We start from the raw sequence: 20,762 nt of genomic DNA, 5'->3' as shown, positions 1-20,762 counted from the left end.
CGTTTATATTTTTGGTCAGTATGACACCGGGAGAGTTTCAGCGCATTGTAGCTGATCTACCACTGCACAAAATCAATGAGCTGAGGCTCACCAGAAGTAAAGAGCTCAGATGACGGTCAAATTAACAAGCCAGGGACAGACAACATTACTTGTACCAATAGCTAAAAACCCAGTTAGAGGAGATGACACGAGACGGATTGTCTTATCCAACGCCTGCAGAAAAGCCTTGACATCATTGACGGCTACCAATATCTGCGTGGAATTGGCCTACCCAAACTCTGCCACGTTGAACTATGGACTCTTTGACATATCCATCCTTCAAACATGCCCCCACACCCACTATGAACTTTGGACTCTCTGGCACATCTGTCCCCAAATAAAGCCCCACAGAAAACCCCAAAGAAAACCCCACACCCCTCCATAATTGAACTAAAGACTAAATTAGCACACATTGAAGAGCCTCAGAAGAAAAGGAATTCACCAGGGCAGAGTGTCCTGGTGCCAGTTTTTTTTAACACCTGAAGAGGTTTCTAAAACACCTATACATACAGTAATACTAAATGTGTCGTATATTCATAAAATATAATGTTGTATTGAAGGTTCAAAATGCTAAGGGTTAAAAACTCTAGGTCACAACAGATGACTTGCATAGAGGATCAAGTTTAGGTGGAATATTGACTGATTGCTCATTGTAACCACATGGTTAAGAAATGCAAAATAAGCACTATGATCTTGAGTGAAACATTATATCACTGTAATGGTAATTTTTTATCTTGTCTTATACTATCCTATTCTTCATATGTTCATCTTATGTTTGTCCTACTACTACAGCGATTGGGACCAGAGCACACTTTGGTCATGTCCCCTTGACATTTTTGTATCTCTAGATGTGCCAGCTTGTATCTCTTGTATCAGCTAGATGTGCGTAGTTGCACAGCCGATTGTCTGTAAACATTGTCACCCACTTGGTGACTATATAGTCTACAGCAGGGGTCACCAACCTTTATGATACTGAGAGCTACTTCAAGGGTGCTGAATAATACGAAGGGCTACTTGTTTGATACAAACTTCCTGAATAACATAGTTGTACAGTTCACCTTTAATGATAATATTATCATCAATAATAATAATCATAATAAATATTCATATATGTGAAGAGACTGTCTGATCACATGTTAATGTTAATTATTCCTCACAATGATTATTAACAATGATTTACCATGGTAGGAAACACAGATATATTTAAACATTATGTATTTATGTTCTCAATGTATTTCAACATTTGAAAGTCAGAGTTATCACATCTCTGATGTTTTTGTAAATATCTTTATTGACAGTTTTGTATGAATGAGCACATTTGTAGCATTTTGTTAAAAATCACACCGGTTATATTTTAGTACAAAGTATCACTTCTGTAAAACAAAAATAAGGAAATCATGAACTGTCACATCTTCAAATCATATCCTGTTTGTACAAACACTAACTTTGTAACATCAGAGAGAGTGGAGATGACATGGGAACCTTTCTTTTCGTCTTTGAACAGTGTTTTCAAAAACATCATTGCACCTTTCAAGACCTCTCCGTCCGAAAAGGTTTTCTTGTACTTTATTAAAAATGTGCAGCTCTAAAAGAAGCTTTGTGTGACTTTTTCACCAGCCTGGTGAAAAGAGATGCTGCCCAAAGCTGCCTTTAACTCTCGGCTTGTTCTGCCCGCAGTGCTGCAGGTGTGTAGGTAGTTAGTTAGTTAGTTAGTTAGTTAGTTAGTTAGTTAGTTAGTTAGTTAGTTAGTTAGTTAGCATGGTAGCTTTGTGACACGTACCGAAGAGTGTACACAATGTGCTGCGTTGCCGTCGCCCAGCAAATGAGACATAATAATAATAATAATAATAATAATAATAATAATAATAATAATAATAATAATAATAATAATAATAATAATAATAATAATACATTTTATTTATAAACGTACACACTTTTCTTTCACTGTTGTAAAAAATAATTCTTCCTCCCAATCATTGTGTCTCAGCGAAAAGGGAAATGGAGATTTAGCTTGTGCGTGGAATTGAACTCTGACCCTGTAGATATGTACATAAAACATTTTTGTTTTTTAAATTCTATATTCAATATTGTCCTTTTAAAATAAAGAATAATTCAACTGTTATTGATTTTTTTTTAAAACAGCAAAACAATTCAATACTAATTTTAGATGGAGCTTCATGGTGACTAGTGCTACTTTTAGAACATGCCCTGCGGGCGACCTATCTAGGCCCTGCAGGCGACTAAGTGCCCACGGGCACCACGTTGGCTACCCCTGCTCTAATGGTATTCTCTGTTCGTTGAACTTCATGGTAGAGTGTTTGAGCATCAAAGGAAGACTGTTTGAACTTCATTGTGGACTGTTTGAACGTCACAATAGGCCATTTGACACACCGTTTGTTCCATTCCTGCAGGAATAAAGAGCTCACTTCTTTGACCAAGTATCTTTATTTTAGTATAATAGATTTACTTCTCGCAACCCTTTGGTTTAATTTGTATCGGCAGAATTCCACGACACCACCCACCAAGTATTTTATTATACCATGCACTGAGTGTCATGCTATGACCACACACTGGATGTTGTGATATGCTATACACTGAATGTCATTCATATTTAACTCTGTATTTAAACGAACATATCACGTGAAGTGTACCGACGCTGGCCTCGTAATTCCCATACTTAGAGTTGGCTTTAATATCATTAGCTTGCTCAAACCAAACAGCTCACTGCATAGTGATGTTTTTGCACAATGTGTGATCATATAATTATTGTTTTTAGAGTAAAGTATGAGCATTAGAGTAAAGGTCTTATATGGTGCAGAATCCATGTTGCCTACATACTTGGGGTAATTTTAGATGCATGTGTTTGAACCTGTCATCAGGCTTTATCCTCATGCATTCATCCCACAGGATAGGTACTCTTTAAAGCGGTACGCAGGAATGTTATGTGACTAGTAAGTTACAACAAAGGGAAATGTTTCCTATAGTAAATGCTCTGTGTTATAAAACAATGTAATGTAATAAGGTATTCAGCATATTGATTGTATCCATATCTAGTGTTAAAATAGATATTATGTCTGTTCTTACATGTGCTGAAATTAATGAGGTCAGAGTGCCAAAGTACCAGAAACTCACTATGTAAAGCCCCCAGTTACACAGAAATGTCCATGTCAGCAGGAATTAACACCTGGCCAATTAAAAATGCCTAATATGGACAGGCATGGCCGAGCCCTGGGGATGCGAGCAGGTCTGTCCTGGCGTAAGAGCTTTCGCGGATGCTGAAGTCAGCTACAGCTAACCAGGGGGGAGTGATATCATGTTACATGTGATACACATGTTAACATTATAGAAATGTGCATAACAGTGATATGTAAGGGAAATGGTAGGAGGAATATAGTCTTTTCCCCAATCTCCACCAATGAGGAGCAGAGTATGAAGTATAAATCAAATGTTTCGTTGTCCACTCGTCGTACTGGAACAGGCACTTTTCCCTGGTATAACTCCTTCCTCTTTTCTGTAGTGAATAAATTCACTCCAGTTAATTCTTTTTTTTAACCTGCTAAGACTCTAATGATTTCACAATTGTACTGATGTTACAGTGTTTGCAAGAGAAGTCGTGTGTGTACTTTGGCCCAGACGCAGACTTTTTCCTCCGACAGCTACCACTTGTAGAGTAGTGACCACAACAAATTGGCGGACAGAGACCATGCGTACACCCTCCGATAACGAAGTTCACGTCACACGGACTTCGCGTTCTTGCAGACGCCGAAACTATAACTTTGGCTTAAGTCACTTAGCAAATCAGGGACAGACCTTTGCATTTATAGGGCATTTATAGGGCTTTTAGCCAAAAACAGGGCTTGAGAGAGAAGTTCAAACCCTGCCTAGCTTTGTATTCTTGTACACCTTGCCTATCATCGCGTGAGCAGCCATGCTTGGTGGATTGTCAGTTTCAGAAAGTTTCAGAAATTCTTGGATTTATCCAAACAAGGTTTCAGACACCATTAGAAGATCCTTCAAGCAGTTTATTTGAAGTATACTGGCGCCCACCACGCTCCAGTTGACATGGACAGATTTTCCATCCAACTTGAATAAACCCATTCATCCAAATAACCAGTTTCATCAGGCCATTTGATATTTGTTTAACTTGGTTTCTCAGGGAATGATCACTGCGAGTCCGGTCATTTTGGTCAATATTCATCCTTTGATGATCAGTTAAGTAAGTCTGATAATATCCTTGTTTTCACAAGTATAATTTATATGTGTTGTCTTTGTTAATTGTGTCAGTGTTTAGTTGTTGTAGTTTTGATATTAATAAATGTGCATACAATTAAGGTGGATTTGTCCTGTGTGTGTATAATCACATTTTTAGCACAGACTGCTATTTTATTATTATTATTATTATTATTATTATTATTATTATTATTATTATTATTATTATTATTATTATTATTATTATTATTATTATTATTATTATTATTATTATTATTATTATTATTATACAGTAACAATAATAGAGAAGGCATTGGCCCTCTGTGTGTAAAGACACTGATACTCTCCTTTGAGTTCATTTTCTTAGTCCTCAACAAATCATGCCAGTGAGCTAAATGTGCTCCTACATTAGTGTAATATAATCTTTGAAGGGCAGATCATCTTCAGCAGCTGGCCTTGTGCTGCAGGTGGGTCTGTGATTTCTAATAGGGCAGAGTCATTCTTCAAAACAACCCAGAATGTATATTATGACTGTGTAACTGCAGTACTAATCACTTCAGGGATACCCTATTGGCTTCGCTGAACGTTTATTTATTTTATCTAAGCTGCAAAGCGATAATGGCTGATTTAATGAGATGTCTAGAGTTGACCTTTTGTCAGCATGAGATTGTCACCATATGCTTCTGACACAGATGGATGGAGCTGTATAGGGCCTAAAAATGTTGCTAAATTAAGAAATAGGTCAATCTATTTTAGAACAGGAAGTTTATAGGTGTGCATCATAAATTTTGCCAAGAATTCCTGACATACATGTTTCTTTGTGAAGAGATAGGTGTCGACCTAGGTTCAGAAACAAAAATAGTTCTCACAGAAAGTGGCGACTCACCCTCTGATGGAGGGAGAATGTATTTACTGTAGTTATGTAGTTCTATTTTTGAGAATTACAGCAAGATGTACAACTCAAAATGGTCTACTTTCTAATGCCTTACATAGCTCTACAAAATCCAATAAAACACCATTTGTTATGGTAGAGGAAGGAGGGGCAAGAGAGTCTACAAAGCAAATTAGTTGTTGTTTACATGTAAAGTACCAACTGTGGTGTGTACCAACTGAATTCCAAACGCATACATAACCTTTAACCCATGATATTGCACTGCTAGCTTCTGAGTCAGTCCGTAGTACCCACCCCCTTCAAGTCATCCACTGTTGTTCCTGTCCCCAAGAAATCAGCAGCCTCCTGTTTAAATGACTATCGCCCTGTCGCACTGACATCAGTCATCATGAAGTGCTTCGAGCGACTAGTCAAAACTCACATCTGCTCCTCTCTTCCTGGGCCACGGATGATGCCATCTCCTTGGCGACACTCTACTCTCACCCACCTGGACAGAGGGAATACATATGTGAGAATGCTCTTCATAGACTACAGATCCGCATTTAACACTATTATTCCCTCTGAACTCGTCACTAAACTCGCTGATCTTGGATTGGAGGCCTCCATCTGCAGCTAGATAATCAACTTCCTGACAGGCATGCCCCAGGTGGTGAGAGTCGGCAGCCACACCTCAACCTCGCTGACCCTGAACACGGGTGCGCCACAAGGCTGTGTGCTCAGCCCCCTCCTGTACTCCCTGTTCACCTACGACTGTGCTGCCAAGCACAGTTCAAACATCATCTTCAAGCTTGCTGACGATAAAACTAAAATTAAAAAATTACATTTGATTGGATACATAAGTAGATGTTCAAGTCATATGGTTTTACAGCAAGAGAAGGATTTTGATGTTAAATTACTCAAATATTGTTCTTTACATTCTTGTCATGAAACTCTACCTCTTCAGCTTTTCCCCTAGATTGATGGCTTTGGCCTGGCGGATGGGCCGCAGGGGGGTAGGGGGATGGTTGTGTGCAAACGCAATTACCTCACAGCAAGTTCCATCCTCAAATTTAACACTTGAAAGATGTTTTTTTAATTTATATTAAACAGTTACTTTTCCAAATATTTTCAGTTACTTTTCAAAAACCACAAACTACTCTTTACAGCGGCATACATTAATTTACCGCACTGCACGTATTTAAGAAGAAAATACGTCATTTCTAAAACTGGTTTCCCTGTTACTCCCGTTATTTACAAAACAGTGGTAAATATTCCTGGATATTCTCTGGTCTGGCTAAAGATACAGACTCATTCAGCACGTTAACGTGTCGGTTTAACAGGTAGGCTCCCAACAATGTTAACTTCACTTCACTTGTTCAACTGACTTTAGCAGTTTCATTAACAGACACTCGACTGTCCTGCTGTTATGACATGTGAAATAACCACAGACACTTGCCTTGTTCACACACTCCTGAGTGCGCTGCTGCAGAATGAATATATAGGAAACACTGTAATTGATATTTGGTGTTATCTTTGGAATTAAAAATTAAAAACTCCTACTGTGGGTCAGGCCCTTGTTTTTTAAAATCTGCGTAGCCCTCCTACTATCGCTGAGTAAGTTTGTTTTCCCCATGTTCTCTGACTTATACATTTCACAAATATACAGCAAGCCAGTTCCCTTCAATCTTTTAGTCTTATCTCTCTGTGCTGGAACCTCTCTCCGCTTTTCTGTTTCTGCTTCTCTTCACATTTGTCCATGTCTTTATTGACCTAGTTCTTGTTTCTTCATAGGTGCCAGAGGCAATGTCTGTCTCTTCCTGTTAATACAGTTTTTTCTGTTTGTTTTCAGTCCATTATCCTAAATCTAACAGAGAGACCTCTGTTACAGTATATGTTGCCCAGTAATCTGTGTTTGTTCCTCAGCCTTTACTGACCCTCAGCCCGACTCAGCATCTATCATATTGCAATCCTTCTCCTTGCTCCAGTCTGTCTGTCTTGATTGTCGGCCTAAGCCCTGGCTCTGTAGCACACTCTCTGTTGCCAACATTCTGCCTGTTCCATGTGTGTGTGTCTGATCTAACCTTCCTGCCTGCTGACAGCTGCTGAAAGACCTTGTCCTTGTATAATGCCTTTTAACTATATATGCTGTGTACTGGTGTCCTCATTGAAGCCACATTTCCCCAATGAGCTACCTGGTTCGTAAGTTAAATGAGTTGTAGTCATTTGTATCCTATCTTGGATTTAGGCCCACTCTTCGACTTAAATAATTGAAATGGTAATAAGTGCGGCGTTACAGCTGCGGTTTAGTTTGAGCTGCTTCTCTTTTCTAGAAACAATCATTATTATTATAGGTGCTAAATTCTAGGGCTGACCCAAATGCTTTGAAGCTTCGACCATCGCAATTTTAATCAAAATCCATTTCAGTATTTGAATGCAGTGTTTTAATTTATTTATTCATTTTATTATATCCTTTGCATTGCCCCAACAATCCCGGATAGCCGATGAAAAAGTAATGGTAATCACACATAGGATGCATCAACATTAATTATTATTAGTTATTCTTAGACTGAAAGCTCAATTTGTTCTGTTTCTTTTATTTCAGCCTGCTCCCTCAGTTTTTGCTTTATACCTGTATTAGTATTAAAGCTCGCTTTTTGTTATTGCTATCTGCCTGTGTTTACTGCATTTGGGTCCAACTTTTAACTGCACTCTGACAAGATCCCATTCTAATCTACTTTTGGCTTTTGGTTCATTCTTTCCAATGTTCTAAATAGTTTTCTTTACATTGTTATTAGTCTTGCTTTGGTGTGTGACGGCCTCAGAGGTGGCCCTGTCCTGTCCTTCCCAGGCTGTGTGATTAACATGTGTTTCAGGAGGTTGATTGGTGGAGCTGAGACCTCGTCATCTCCTCGTCAGTGATGCAGTACACCTGAGCAGGCTGGGCTCAGGCTATAAAGCAGACCTGCAAGATCTTCTCGGCCTCTTCCCTCTGGCCTGCTGCCTGCTATTATTATTATCCTTGTGCTTTGTGTATTATGTACGTAATTAAACCATAGAGCAAAGTTATGGATTGTGTGGTCTCCCTCCTTGTCGCCTCCTCTCGAGCCAGGTTGTGACAGGTGTCTGCGGAGCGGTTTTGTTGTGAGACTGGTCAGAGTGTGTCTGAGAGGGGCCATCAGCCTCAGTTTTTCTGTGTACGCGTAAAATGTATCTGCTTAATTCTGCATGTAAAGCTTCTGTTGTATGTTTGTCCCAGCGGGTGTCCAATTTTAACAGCGCACTTATTTTATAAATACATTGATTTAACCAGATCATACATTTTGTCCCATTATACCACAATATGGAATATGGAAGCCTGGAATATTAGAGACCTTTATGCCAAATGGAGTCAAAAGCTTTCTTGAAATCAATGAAACAAGTATAGATCTTACCATTTATTGTTTGGTGTACAGGTTTGTTAATTAAGTGTGAAGGGTATACACGTGGTCGGTGGTGCTGTGTCTTCGTCAAGAAAATGTAGTAGACTTTTATTTTAAATACTTCAGAATAATGTACCTGACACAGATGCCACGGGAGTTAGTAGGGTCTGATTTGTTCCCACTCTTTTGAATGGGGGGGAATGAGCCCGTTGCACCAGATGTCCGAAAAACATCCTGACTGCCATACGATATTGAATCAAATCAAATCAAATCAAATTTATTTGTATAGCCCAATATCACAAATTATACATTTGTCTCAGTGTGCTTTACAGACTGTACAGGTTACAACATCCTCTGTCCTTAGACCCTCGCATCGCACAAGGAAAAACTTCCTAAAAGAAACCCCAAAATTAAAGGGGAAAAAATGGAAGAAACCTCAGGGAGAGCAACTGAGGAGGGATCCCTCTCCCAGGACGGACAGACGTGCAATAGATGTCGTGTGTACAGGATAAACAACATAGTACAAATACAACATTTGACAGAAATTATGTTGTGTTGGAAAAAAAAAAGAAATAGAAAGTTTGGATGAATCCAGGAAAATGTCAATAAGGCTTCCCGGTGTCCAGCAGGACCAGGTCAGCAGGCGCTGTCACAATTCATTCATGATCCTGACGTAAACTTTATCAGTGGCAACCTGCCACATGAGAGACAGACACTCCGGGGATGATACCCCGGATGGTGAGTTAGTAACATACATTTACATAAATGCATACAGATAGAGAGGGAGAAGAAGAGAGGGAGAAGAAGAGAGAGGGAGAGAAGGAAGAGAGCAGGGAGGTGTCCCCCGGCAGTCTAAGCCTATAGCAGCATAACTAAGGGCTGATCCAGGGCAAACCTGAGCCAGCCCTAACTATAAGCTTTATCAAAAAGGAAAGTCTTTAGCCTACTCTTAAATGTGGAGAGTGTGTCTGCCTCCCGAACACAAACTGGAAGCTGGTTCCACTGGAGAGGAGCTTGATAGCTGAAGGCTCTGGCTCCCATTGTACTCTTAGAGACTCTAGGAACCACAAGTAACCCTGCAGTCTGGGAGCGTAATGCTCTAGTTGGTTTATAAGGTACTATGAGATCTTTAAGATATGCTGGAGCCTGACCTTTAATTGATTTGTAAGTCAGGAGAAGGATTTTGAATTCTATTCTGTATTTTACCGGGAGCCAGTGCAGAGCAGCTAATACAGGAGTAATATGATCCCATTTCCTTGTTCTAGTCAATACACGTGCCGCTGCATTTTGGATCAACTGAAGAGTCTTAACCGACTTTTTTGGACAACCTGATAACAATGAGTTGCAGTAATCCAGCCTTGAAGTAACAAATGCATGGACTAGTTTTTCTGCATCATTTTGAGACAGGATGTGTCTTATTTTTGCAATGTTACGTAGATGAAAGAAGGCAGTCCTTGAGATTTGTTTTATGTGGGAGTTAAACGACAGATCTTGATCAAAGATGACGCCAAGATTCCTTACAGTGGTGCTGGAGGCCAAGTTAATGCCATCCAGAGCTTCTATGTCATTAGAAAATGCGTTTCGGAGGCGTTTAGGGCCAAGTATAATAACTTCAGTTTTGTCTGTGTTTAACATCAAAAAGTTGCTAGACATCCAAGTTTTTATGTCCTTAAGGCATGCTTGAAGTTTAGCCAATTGATTGGTTTCATCTGGTTTAATTGATAGATATAATTGGGTATCATCCGCATAACAATGAAAGTTTATAGAGTGGTTCCTTATAATATTGCCCAAAGGAAGCATATATAAGGTAAATAGAATCGGTCCAAGTGCAGAACCCTGCGGAACTCCGAGACTGACTTTGGCTGTCATGGAGGATTTATCGTTAACAAGTACAAATTGAGATCGCTCAGATAAATAGGACTTGAACCAGCTTAGTGCGGTTCCTCTTATGCCAACACAATGTTCCAGTCTCTGTAGTAGAATGTCATGATCAACAGTGTCGAAAGCAGCACTGAGGTCTAACAAGACAAGAACAGAGACGAGTCCTTTGTCTGAAGCCAATAGAAGGTCATTGGTAACTTTCACCAGTGCCGTCTCTGTGCTATGATGAACTCTAAATCCAGATTGAAAAACCTCAAATAAACTATTATTATGTAAAAAGTCACACAACTGTTTTGCGACTGCTTTCTCAAGGATTTTAGCGAGAAAGGGAAGGTTAGATATCGGCCTATAGTTGGCTAAAATCTCTGGATCAAGACCAGGCTTTTTAAGAAGTGGTTTTATTACAGCTACTTTAAAGGATTTTGGTACGTAGCCAGATAATAAAGACAGGTTGATCATATTTAATAACGAAGTGTTAATTAAGGGTAAAACTTCTTTAAACAGTTTAGTTGGAATCGGGTCTAAAAGACAGGTTGATGGTTTAGACGATGAGATTGTTGAAGTTAGTTGGTTAAGGTTGATTGGAGTAAAACAGTCTAGATATATTTCAGGAGTTACAGATGTTTTTAAAATTCCAACAGTTGAAGTTAAGTCATTACCAATTGAGGTCAGGAGGAGATTAATTTTGTCTCTAATAATTATAATTTTATCGTTAAAGAAACTCATAAAGTCGTCACTACTGAGAGATATAGGAACAATTTCAACACTGCACCCTGCATCCAAGGATGTAGGTTTGATTTGGAAAGTGGTGTGGACTTGCATTTGGCAGGGAGTCCTATCTCAGAATGTTTTAATTTTTTCGTCACATTTCCTGAAACTCTACACAATATACTCAGGGCGCACCTCCAACATTTAGGACCTATAAAAGAACATAATATTGGGCTCCCACAAAACTCATTTGACGACCCAAAGCTTGATAATTTACCATTAGTTACAGTATATCTCAAAAGTGAGTACACCCTTTAGATTTTTGCAAATATTCTGTTATATCCTTTCAGGGGATAACATTATCCTACTGAAACTTTGATATAACTTAAAGTAGTCAGTGTGCTGCTTGAATAACAGTATAGATTTATTGTCCTTTGAAAATTACTCAGTACACAGCTGTTAATGTCTAAACAGCTGGCAACAAAAGTGAGTACACCCCATAGTGAACATGTCCTAATTGTGCCCAATGATGTTGTTTTCCCGCCCTGGTGTCATGTGACTCGTTAGTGTTACAAGGATTCAGGTGTAAATGATAAGCAGGGCTGTTAAATTTGGTGTTTTGGGCACAATTCTCTCTGAATGCTGGACAACATGGCACCTCATGGCAAGGAACTCTCTGAGCGGCTGAAAAAAAGGATTATTACGCTTCACAAAGATGGCCTTGGCTATAAGAAGATTGCCAACACCATGAAAATGAGTTGCAGCACAGTGGCTAAGATCATACAGCGGTTTTCCAGGACAGGTTCCACTCGGAACAGGCTTCGCCAGGGTCGACCAAAGAAGTTGAGTCCACGTGCTCAGCGTCATATCCAGAGGTTGGTTTCCAAAAATAGACGTGCGAGTGCTTCCAGCATTGCTGCAGAGGTTGCAGAAGTGGGATGTCAGCCTGTCAGTGCCCAGACCATACGCCGCACACTGCATCAAATCGGTTTGTATGGCCGTCGCCCCAGACAGAAGCCCCTTCTGAAACCGATGCATAAGAAAGCCCGCAAACAGTTTGCTGAAGACAATGAATCCAAGAACATGAGTTACTGGAACCATGTCCTGTGGTCTGATGAGACCAAAATAAACCTGTTTGGGTCAGATGGTGTCCGGCGTGTGTGGCGGCACCATGGTGAGGAGTACCAAGACAAATGTGTTTTGCCTACAGTCAAGCATGGTGGTGGCAGCATCATGGTCTGGGGCTGCATGAGTGCTGCCGGCACTGGGGAGCTGCATTTCATTGAGGGACACATGAATTCCAATATATACTGTGACATCCTGCAGCAGAGCATGATCCCCTCTCTTCGGAAACTGGGCCGTAGGGCAGTTTTCCAACATGATAATGACCCTAAACACACCTCCAAGATGACAACGGCCTTGCTGAAGAAGCTGAAGGTTAAGGTGATGGACTGGCCAAGTATGTCTCCAGACCTAAACCCAATTGAGCACATGTGGGGCATCCTCAAGAGGAAGGTGGAGGAGTGCAAGGTGTCCAACATCCGTGCGCTCCGTGATGTCGTCGTGGAGGAGTGGAAGAAGATTCCAGAAGCAACCTGTGCAGCTCTGGTGAATTCCATGCCCAGGAGGGTTAAAGCAGTGCTAGATAACAATGGTGGTCACACAAAATATTGACACTTTGGGCACAATTTAGACATGTTCACTATGGGGTGTACTCACTTTTGTTGCCAGCTGTTTAGACATTAACAGCTGTGTACTGAGTAATTTTCAAAGGACAATAAATCTATACTGTTATTCAAGCAGCACACTGACTACTTTAAGTCATATCAAAGTTTCAGTAGGATAATGTTATCCCCTGAAAGGATATAACAGAATATTTGCAAAAATCTAAAGGGTGTACTCACTTTTGAGATATACTGTACATAATACTTAGCCAACTGTCTTTGACGTAGGATGTGTCAGAGGTGTGAGTGGCATCTCTCACTAGACATGTGAAGTCAATGTGAAAGTAACATTTTAGGAATTCATTCAAATCTAACAGTATTTTAAATTCTGCTCAACTTTACTCCTGTAGAGTTAGTTTGCCAGTCAAATGGCAGTAATGTCCCGCTGAACACTGAACCCTGTAACCTGCGGTCACAGAAGTCGTAGATGTAAACCCTGCTGTCACTCTTCACCTCTGGGTTTCAGTATTTAGTTACCTATAGACCTTCGTACCTCAACTGGAGGTAAGTAAAATAAAAGGAGTTTATGCCTTGCTGCTGCAAACCTCCTTATTAAACAGAATCCACCTGTCTGCTTCATTTAATGATTTACTATATGCAGTTGAGTTTGATGTTTGATGAAGAACTATTTATTTGTTATAAGATTAAATGATGAGGTTTTCTTGTGCAGTGTAAGTGTACATTTAAAAGAGGAATCCAGCTTTACAAACAGAGATAACGTTCAAACACATGAGAATGAAAAGGAGTTTTACTCCATACAGCAGCTGTACAGCTACACATATGTCTTTGTCTATCTCAACATGGCCCCATGTCTCTGTCTTCTGTCTCCCATGTTATTACAATCACTCACAAGTTCATGTGTATGACCCAAAAAAATGTCTTCTCCTCTCACTGATGGACACACATTGTCTACATATTGTATAAAATAATTACTTGTAATGTTAACTAGAGTATTCCCAGGCTGCAGCCACACACAGATTTGCCCAACAGGTATTATACCAACATTAAAAGAACAAGAACAGCTGTTACCCAAGTCATGAGTAACATTAATAGCACAAATCCCCTACGGCACACATTTAGTTTGCTAGCTAACTATGTTATCTGTTAGTGCAGGGGTCTGCAGCCTGCGGCTCAGGAGCCACATGCGGCTCTTTAACCCCTATGAAGTGGCCTCCTGTATCTTTGATAAAAAAAAACATGGAACATGTATTTTTTGTTGCACAGTGGACAATCTTTCAAAGGGAACACCTCTTATCTTGGAGTTCGAGGTGATATTGTGACACTGAAATAAAATATTTTTTTTAATATTTCGGCAACTAAAACATGCGTCATATTCTACTGCGTCTATGGGCAGGGTGCCTTTCCCTGCAGGTGGCTTATCTTGAGTTGCAGACCCTCTCCTAACTCGGTATGCTAACCATGGATAAAAAACACCAGAAAATGTAATGTTAAAAGACATTTTGTGGGACATTTGTGAGGCTGTTGTGAATTGTTTAAAAGCCAAAGAAATTATCGCCACCTCCATGTGGATGAAGACACACTGAAACGGACATAATTAGGTACAAACTGGCCTATTTTTAAGTTTACTCTTTTTAAGTTATTAGGATGCAGCTATACGTTTTCTTTATTTCAAAGTGGGCTACTTTTTTATTCATTTCATTTTTATGTTGTATTTGTTATTGTTTTGTGCAGTTTTATATTATATTTATTTTTATTTTATTCAACAAATATGGGGAGGACTCAAATAGGCCTGCATAGTTCTGTGTTTAATTTATTTAAATGCCAGTGTATTCTTTACTTCTCTTCAAAAGAGTTTGGTGTTTTCCTTTGTTAAAACAGATAATAATAGCAACAGTTTCTTTCATTGTAATTCGGAAATTTCATAAATGCAACAAATATAGTATAACTATATATTAAATCTATAAAACTGTGTTATCAAATATGTTTTGCAGCTCCAGACAAATCTTATTTGGTGGAAGAGGGGCAAAATGGTTCTTTAGATAGTAAAGGATACCCCTGTATTAGTGTTAACAGTTGAAGTTAGAAAGACAAAAACAATTCCAGGACAATTAGCAGATGCTCTTGTCCAGAGAGACTTATAGTGAACTAACTACAGGGACAGGTCAGGGTTAAGTGCCTTGCTAAGGGGCACAATGGTGACAGCTGGTGTTGAACTCACAACATTCTGGTTTGGAAGGTGTACCTCTAGACCACTAGGCTATCACCATCACTGTCAGATGGCCGTGAGTTCAATACCAGCTGTCACCATTGTGCCCCTGAGCAAGGCACTTAACCCTGAGCTGTCCCTGTAGTTAGTTCACTATAAGTCTCTCTGGATAAGAGCGTCTGATAAATGACCTGTAATGTAATGATCACCTGCGACAGACAGCCTGCTCAGGTGAGATCTGTCCTCTGTCTAAACTCTGCGATTACATCCAACATTCACTCCATCAATCACATCGCTGCATGTTAAGACCAGAGCAAACAAACAGCAATAGAAACTCGTCATCCAGATGGAACAGGAGGGATTTAACCCTTTGTAGAGCCGATGGAAACTATGCTTTATTTAAAACATGTGCAATTAATATCAGAAAAGTGGTGGGGACTACCATAAATTACGCCATGCCTGCATCCCTGGGGTGCATTTGAGCTATTTGCTTTAAATGTTGTCTGTGCCGCAAGCTTTTCTTGGCGGGAGAGATTTTGTCTTTGTGGTCAATTCCCAAGTAATTGCGAAATCAAGGGGGTTTTGTTTTCTTTAATTATTTCTTCTAATGTTTGGAGTTTTTCTTTTGTAATAAATTGAACTGAATTAATTAGATTTGTTGTCTGTGTACAGATTTTCAAAATGTGCTCTCAAAATGTCACCATTTTGGATGGGATGATGCTTGTGGTTGTTCTGTGTTAGTGTGGTTCCACGTATTTAAGAATTTATTTTGATCACTGGCATTCTCAATATCTTCAAGTTTCATGTGGGTATAATTTAGGTTTTCGTTTCTAATTGTACCTTTTTTTTTTCTTTCTTTCTGGCAAATTCTGTATCATATATGTTTGCTTCATTATGGGCTTATAATGACTATATGACTGCAGGGGGATCGGAAAATGGGTGTTATGTTTTTGCGTCAACACCGTGGATAGGGACGGAGTTCCCAGGCGTAAGCGGCGTATATGCGCAGTGCAGAACTGCAGCCATTAGCTAGCCAGTGGGACCGACACATAGGGATTCAAATGCACTGACATGCATGCACGGACGGAACCACTATGTTAACAAAGCAGAGAGAGAAGCTCGAATTACAACACACACAGAGGTAGTGTGACTTCCTTCTCTGCTCAGGACAACATTACTCAACTATATCCTTACATAGCAAATTGTTGTTTTCTGCTAATTATTGCTCTGATTATGGAATTAAGAACCTTTCTAATCAGATTAAAGTTATTAATTTAAGTGTAAATTTGACAATGCTGGATGAATGTGACATACCAGCAAAACAACTGCCAAATATATTCAGAGCCAAAAGGTTGGATGTTAATTAAGGCAAGTAAATATTGTTATAATATATAATATTTATGTTATTACTAGTTACTTAAAGGGGTAATGAAGCATAATTTAACACTGAGCAATTGCTTCGAGGAGTGACTTAATTAAAGGGATTAGATTTAGAGATAAGTAGTATGTTAGGCAATATCATAAGTGCTAGGGGTTTCCTTAAGAAGTAGTTTTTTACTCATATAACCAAATCACTCACTTCCTTTTCGCTTATTCAGAAGAGAGATCAAGAGGAGGCTGGACTAAATGCTAGTGGGTTTTTGTGATGCGTTGTCCATCGACTAGGTTTAAGTGTTCAAATATTTCGAATATGTCACTCAATGGCTGGTCTGGTCATCTATTATTGCCAACGCTGTAATCTGTAAAGTTCCTGCCATTCATTTTTCTGAACAAAGGTTTTCTAGTGTAACAGAAAATACACTGTACACACACTCATGCACCAGTGACGTCATGGAAAAACACTGTGCGCACTCTCTCTCATTGCATGGCAGAGAGATGCTGCTGCTGCGGCCGTTATGAAGTTATGTTAGCCTTTGAGTCACATGCACAACTCTAAATATGATCCCAATATGTCATTGTTACCTTTAAGGCAATGATATACACACTGCTTTGCCTCTTTACCTATTTGGCTTGCAGCCTGGCAAGCATTATGAACTGAGAAGTCAAACTATTACAACTAATTCATTGCTTGGATCATACTGACGGATGTCTCATCAAGTCTCCACCTACTTCCTGTAAACACGGCATCAGTCCCACTCTGAATCTGCAGGTCGCGACACATTTACCAGGAGATTCCTTCAAAGCAAGGGGGTGGACTAATTAACTGTTCCAGGACTTTATGTCCCCAATCTTCAAATGTCTGCTAGCCAAACAGAAACAGCTACAGCTGTCAAACACCCACTGTTGAATGATAAGGAGAAATCAAAGTTCTTGAGGAGACACTACATACTCACCTACCAAACAAAAAGCTGGGCATTGATCACATGTCTATTTTTAAATTATGAACATTGTGTCTCAAAAAAAAACAGGATTTTGTATTACCGTTGTTATGATTCCACGGCCCTTTCGCTCTGTAACTGCACTCACAGGCCAACTGGTGTGCCGAATATGTTCCCTTTATTTTTCTACATGTAGGGAGAGAACATTGAATTACTGTAAAATCAGTTATTTTGATGTAACATAAGAAGCTGTGCGATTGCATAAAAAGTCAATGGGAAGGCACATTTAGCTGCAAATTTGCCTGGGGCAGAGCTAATTGTCTTCACGAATCTGCTTCAGAAACATACAGGGATAAGATGGAAAGTTAGAGACTGAAAGGAAATGACAGAAGAAAAAGAACAAACAAGCACAGACACATTTCCACCAACTGCGTCTGTGGCTTGCTATCTTACAGCTAACATCTGTCGGGTTGGTACATAAACTGACTTGGACAAATCAACACAAATGGTTCACCAGTCAAAATTGTACGTGTATGTGTATGTGCTGTTCCAAGTCTGGGATCCTGTTCCAGCCCAACGACATGTGTGTTTCATGACAACAATGAATCTTAAAACCAACACACCTTCCTTTTTTTGAAGGGAAGAAACTTAAGTACTCTGAGAAAACAAGTTACCACAATGTGACATCACAACTATGGCCGTGCGAATTACCGTCAAGGTGACGTGAATAAAAGGGCTTTGCCATTACCATGACAACCTAGAACATAAAGCAGAGTTGTGATGCAGGAGTATTACAAAACATTTGAAATATTTAGCCTGTGAACACCTTCTCCTGTGCTGAGCATAATACAGAATGCCGGCTCCTCCAATTTGTCCCCCAGGGTAATAAGGAGTAGAGAAACCTGTAAGAGATAAGCAAATAAACACAGGACACATTCTCACAGTCAGCTGCCAATCACACAGGGATTACACAAGGATAATACAATCTAAAAACACACCAAGTAACTGAAGCTTAGACATGTTTTGTACAAAAAGATAAAACAAAGAACTGGTGGACTTTTTTAAACCGAATTTGAAGCAGAATATACATCCCACACTTCCTCCTAGGTTGTGAAAGTCCTGCCCTGGATTACAAAGTGGAAAATGTACAGCTGTATGTTCAGAAACCGGCCTTCCAAGGCATATTACAATATACACCTCCAGGTTTCTTCTATCTCCATAATATCTGTCCTCCCAGCCAGACTAAGTACACAACCAGTACATCTGAAGCTCTAGGAAAAGGCTGTAACCAAAGAGGCATACAGTGTGGATCTTTGCACTGTAACTATTTCTAAAGTGCAGGTATTTTTAGCCATGCTAGTGGTATGGCTGCAGGAATTGTGGTCTGTTGGTTGGGATGTCAGTCGGCTGATCCACTACTTTGGTCCAGACTGAAATACCTCAACAACTCATTTTGTACAGACATCTGTGGTCTCCTAGAGATGAAACCAACTGTCTTTAGTGATCCCGACTTTTGTGGACATCGTTGTTTTTTAGTCAAATTAAAATTTAGTTTTTTAGTGAAATGACTCAACAATTATCAAAATTAACTGTAACTAGAAAGGCACTCAGAGACCTCTGCAAATCTCCCAATGGTAAAGTTGGTTACCGCTGACATCGCCATCCGGACGACGTTGTCTCAGAAACGAAGCGTTGTTTGCACCGTTAGCCGCTATTTCGGATTAGACAACTCCACGATTGCTTGTCACCTCAAAGCTGAGAGCCATGTGCAAGCAGTCCCGGCCAGACTCTGAATGTCATATACAGTACCAAAGAAAACAACAATGCGTGTCTGCCCTTTGACTCAGAGCCGCTTTATGATTATAACAGGAATAATAATATTGAATAATTAAAAACTACCTCTCAGAGCCTGCTACTGTTTTGTTGTATGCACTTTGTTACATCAATACATTAATCTTTCTTATCGGAGTTTTTAATAATTTTTGTATTCCCCAACAATAATACCATTGAGCTCAGTTTCCCCCTGTAATTGCCAGAACAATGTTGTTAGTGCTAGTTTTGCGAGTTCTATGATTCCCACTGTAATAGAAAATATCTCTGTTAGTTTGCTAGAAACTGTCCCTAGTCTACAGTCTACAGTCCCTGTAGTCAGTTCACTGTAAGTCCCTCTGGATAAGAGCGTCTGATAAATGACCTGTAATGTAATGATCACCTGCGACAGACAGCCTGCTCAGGTGAGATCTGTCCTCTGTCTAAACTCTGCGATTACATCCAACATTCATTCCATCAATCACATCGCTGCATGTTAAGACGGGACCAGAGCAAACAAACAGCAATAGAAACTCGTCATCCAGATGGAACAGGGGGGATTTAACCCTTTGTAGAGCCGATGGAAACTATGCTTTATTTAAAACATGTGCAATTAATATCAGAAAAGTGGTGGGGACAATTTTAGATAATCACAAAAGTGGTGGGGACATGTTCCCACCGGCATTATCATAAATTACACCCATGTGAACAAGTATTCACTTATGTCAAGCAAGTATTTAGTAGCAGCAGTTACAGGCAGGCTCTGTCAAGTTGCACAGGAATTGTGAGTGAACAGTCTTTTTTAAAGTCAAGCCACAAATTCTTACTTGGACTGAGAAGTGGGTTTAATGTTTGGGCTTATTGTCTTGAGGAAAACAAAATCCTCGCCCAAACTGCAGGTTTTTACCAGATTGGTTGTCATTGTATTTTGCTGCATTCATCTGCAGAGAAGCATCCCCACATCATGATATTTCTGATGGTGTGCAGTGTAACATGACCTTTAATCTTATGGCCAATATATTCTTCTAGCCGACTTTGGTCTCCCCCAGTGACTACTGACGTACTGTAACTGAAATGTTGTGAGTTGTTTTAAAAGTAGCTTTCTTTGCCACTCTCTCATAAAGCTGCAACTGGTAGAGCAACTGTTGTTGCATGCACGGCCTTTTCAATCTGACACTCTTCAAAGGTCTCTTGGTGGCTTCCCCTCACAAGCCTCCTTCATCTACTATTTGCATATCTTTGACCTCAGAACTGGGGGGAAGTGATCCACTTTCTTGGTGTTAGTGATGACAGCAGCGTTCTGAATCAGCTGCATCTGTTATCTGTTATCGATTATCTTTTTTTTTAGGGAGACCTGTAAAGACACCGTTACAGTAATTGAGTAATCTTGCTGTTATTGCAACATTAAATATTAATGAAATGCTTTGAAACTTTGCAAGGCTGTCTATGTCTTTAGGTCTAGCTGATGCCAGCCTATTGATGGTCAGGTTAGTTAAAGAATACTCCGGTATAATACAAGTTGAGTTTTATTTTTGTAGCTCCAGCCATTGGCTCTATTAGTATGATAACGTTGTACTGGCCAAAGTAAAACCTGAGATCTCAGAACGCAGCCCCATC

Source organism: Cottoperca gobio, chromosome 1 (assembly GCF_900634415.1).
Source record: "Cottoperca gobio chromosome 1, fCotGob3.1, whole genome shotgun sequence".
Taxonomy (NCBI): domain Eukaryota; kingdom Metazoa; phylum Chordata; class Actinopteri; order Perciformes; family Bovichtidae; genus Cottoperca; species Cottoperca gobio.
This window is presented reverse-complemented; position numbering follows the sequence as displayed.